This window comes from Portunus trituberculatus, chromosome 16 (genome assembly GCF_017591435.1).
Source record: "Portunus trituberculatus isolate SZX2019 chromosome 16, ASM1759143v1, whole genome shotgun sequence".
Taxonomy (NCBI): Eukaryota; Metazoa; Arthropoda; class Malacostraca; order Decapoda; family Portunidae; genus Portunus; species Portunus trituberculatus.
Genome location: NC_059270.1, coordinates 12,362,793 through 12,366,098, shown reverse-complemented (window position 1 = coordinate 12,366,098; position 3,306 = coordinate 12,362,793).

Here is a 3,306-nt window from a genome sequence, read left to right as displayed (position 1 = left end):
TCTCTCTCTCTGCTTTGTTTACTTGCCTTATCAAGCACATCTTTTCCTTCTATTTTGTTATTTATATTCTTCAGTTTTTTCCTCTTCGTCTCTCTTCCTCTTACATCTTTTCCTTCTTTTTACTTGTGTCTTAATTTTTCGCTATTTTCCTTATATTTTTCATCGGAACGAAAAAGAGAACTTAAGAACATGAAAAGGAAAAAAAATATGAAGGTGAAGAAGGAAGAGGAAGAGGAAGAGGAGGAAAAGGGAGAAGGAGAGTCGTTTCAAAACACTAAATCAAGTTCTATTATTCTATCGAAGCAAAATTAATAAGAGTCATGTTTTCTTGCATAATAAAGTTCTGAAAATAAATATATTACTCTAAAAAAAACACATTAGAGAGAGTAGAAATTCAAGTATACGGAGATGTGTGTGTGTGTGTGTGTGTGTGTGTGTGTGTGTGTGTGTCTGTAGGTATGTAAATTTTTGCATATATGTTTGCTTGCATGTATATATGTACTGGTTACCTGTCTTCGTTGTTTCCTTTCTCTCTATTTCTCTGTTTCTTCTCTTCTATCTTCATTTATTTGCTTATTATTGTAAAGATTAATTGTTAGTGAGTTTTTTTTTTTCTTTCTATTTCCATTTTTCTTGTTTTCTTTGTTTTTTCTTTTATTCTTTTATTTTTTCATAGGAATTGGTTAAAACTTTTTCCTTTCGTTCTTTATTTACATTGTATTCTAATGGAGGAATCAGCATTTATGTATACATGTATGCCTTTATAAATGCAGGTTACTCTTCAATATTCGCATCACTAAACTATACAATGTACTCATTATTATCAGCATATGTTTCTTTGCATGTATTAACAGACGTGTGTGCATCTTGCTAAACATCTTCACCTTCATTAAAAGTTCCATTAAATAAATCACGTTCTCATTGTTCTCCCTTTACGATCGTGTTTAGGACTTAAGTAGGTCTCTGAATTTTCCTATACGACATACACCTTCCCATAAAACACTCATCAACTCCCGCCCCGTCCTCCTCACAGGGCAAAATTTACCTATTATATCAGAATACGCCTCACTGTAATGTCGTTGCTCCTCTCCTTACTCGTCTCCGTAACACAACCTTTCCATCCTTGTTAAGCTGCTCAGAATTCTCCTCAGCCTTCCATTATCGAGGCAAAACGAGTCGAGCCCTAAGTGGATTTATTTATTTTTTTTCAACGTATTTTTGTTGTGGTGGGAGCGCCTGCTACAAACTGGTGGGTGACCTTTTTTTTTTATCGTCGTCGTTAATGTTATTCTCGTCGTTTTGGTTATCATCTCTCTCTCTCTCTCTCTCTCTCTCTCTCTCTCTCTCTCTCTCTCTCTCTCTCTCTCTCTCTCTCTCTCTCTCTCTCTCTCTCTCTCTCTGATGTTGACTGGAGACTTGAGACTGTTTCCGGCAGAAGGAGGAGGAAGAGGATGTGATTTTTGCTTCCGTAACTGTGCTAAGAGACCGCCTTGGTTACGAAATAAAGTGTGCGTGTCTTAATTTTCACAGCAGGTCGCAAAGAAGCAGCCGGTGTGAGATAGTCTGGCTCTTGAGGCACGCTGTTATGTGTCACGCTCTAATGTATCTATAAGTAAGTGTACCGTAGTGCGACTGACCATTGGAGTCGATGGTATATCTCTTTGGCTTCAGTTAAGAGATTCTTGTCAAATTATGTTTTGACAGTTAAGATTCGTGATGTTTCCGTCTTCTGTCATGCACATTGTGATGTTTGATATGTGGTCAATGGTTTTAGTGTGTAGTAGTGCTGAGGATACGATTTTATTAAATATTTACTTTTCTTTACCTTCATTTTATCATTTCGTGTGTGTGTGTGTGTGTGTGTGTGTGTGTGTGTGTGTGTGTGTGTGTGTGTGTGTGTGTGTGTGAGTGTGTGTAACGGCAGTGGATAAAAGGTAGAAAAGCAAAGCATTTTGAAGAAAAGATTCACTACAAGTGCAAGTCCTTAGCGGGGCCGCATAGGAAGCAGCTTGGATCATAAGAAATAGTCTTGAAAATGGCAGTCATCTAGAGACCACCTGTTCTGAGGAAAAGTGTTGAATTTTCATAATTACTTTGAACTTCACCTGAGTGACAGTCACTGGGGAAGGTGTGACTTGCTGTTCAGCAATGCAGTGAGCTGAAGCAGTGATAGACTCCAGGCACACTGGTGTGTGTATTAGCTATTACAGACCATCCTTATCCACTCAAGTTCAAAAAAGTCTCACATCCTCTGCAACATGTGATATGACTCTTGGGGGCTGCGATTGCCGCAGTCTCTGACTCCCTCAGATTGAGGAGTTTGTTATAAAACACGAGTCGTGGATCCTGACGTCGTAAGGAGTTCAGGGAAGTATAGTGGCTAAAACCTTCCTAGACAGACAAACAAAAAAAAATAAATAATGAATGCTACAGGAGCAGTAGTCTTGATCCCTGGAGCCATGGTTTGCCAGCCACGCATGCTGCCGGCCAGCTGCTGGCAACCTTGGAATACATAATTCCGCCAGTCCACGCCGCCGTGACGCACATCACGATCACAGCGAATCACAAAATATTGTTTACAGGTTATCCTAGTGCTAAACATGTGATCTTTCTGTTATTAGTTACTATGATAGAAAGTCTGCCATATGGCTAAGGTCTTCTCGCCAGGTCACTGTGTGCCAGGACGCGCTGCCTCCCCGCCCGGCTGCTGGTGACGTGGCCGAGACAGCATAAGGTGCGTGGCGGGGGGCCAGTTGCTTTAGGTGGAGCAGCTCCATATTAGTCTGGCGTTCCTTCATTTTAGGAGGATGCGCTCCAGGCAACAGATATGGAAGTTGTCTGGTCGCCTCTTCTGTGAAACATATGTTGTCGAGCTTTCAGTGAGTTTAAAAGGACGAAGGACGCAAACCTGATGCACTTTCATTTTCTTTTTAACTGTCTTGTGTTTGTCGTTTTTGTGCATTCTGAGTGTGATGGTAAGCGTCATGGTTGTTCCTGCGTCAGGTGTGAGGGCAGGCTACAGCGACAGTCTGTACTGCTTCATACGAAGAGGACATATCAAATATTATGAAAGTAAAGGGAAAATAAGGTTTAGGTGCCATAAAGCGAAAGGACCCAGCAGGGAAGCAGACCACACTGAGCAGCTGTCCGTGAAACACATGTACGAGAATGCCTATTTTCATATTCATATTTGTTTTATATCTACTTGTTTGCGTGGCTGTTCCATATATGTATATAATGTAAGCATGTATTTATTTATCTATCTACAATTCTAATTCTATATGCATCCTTATATATATACTTGGA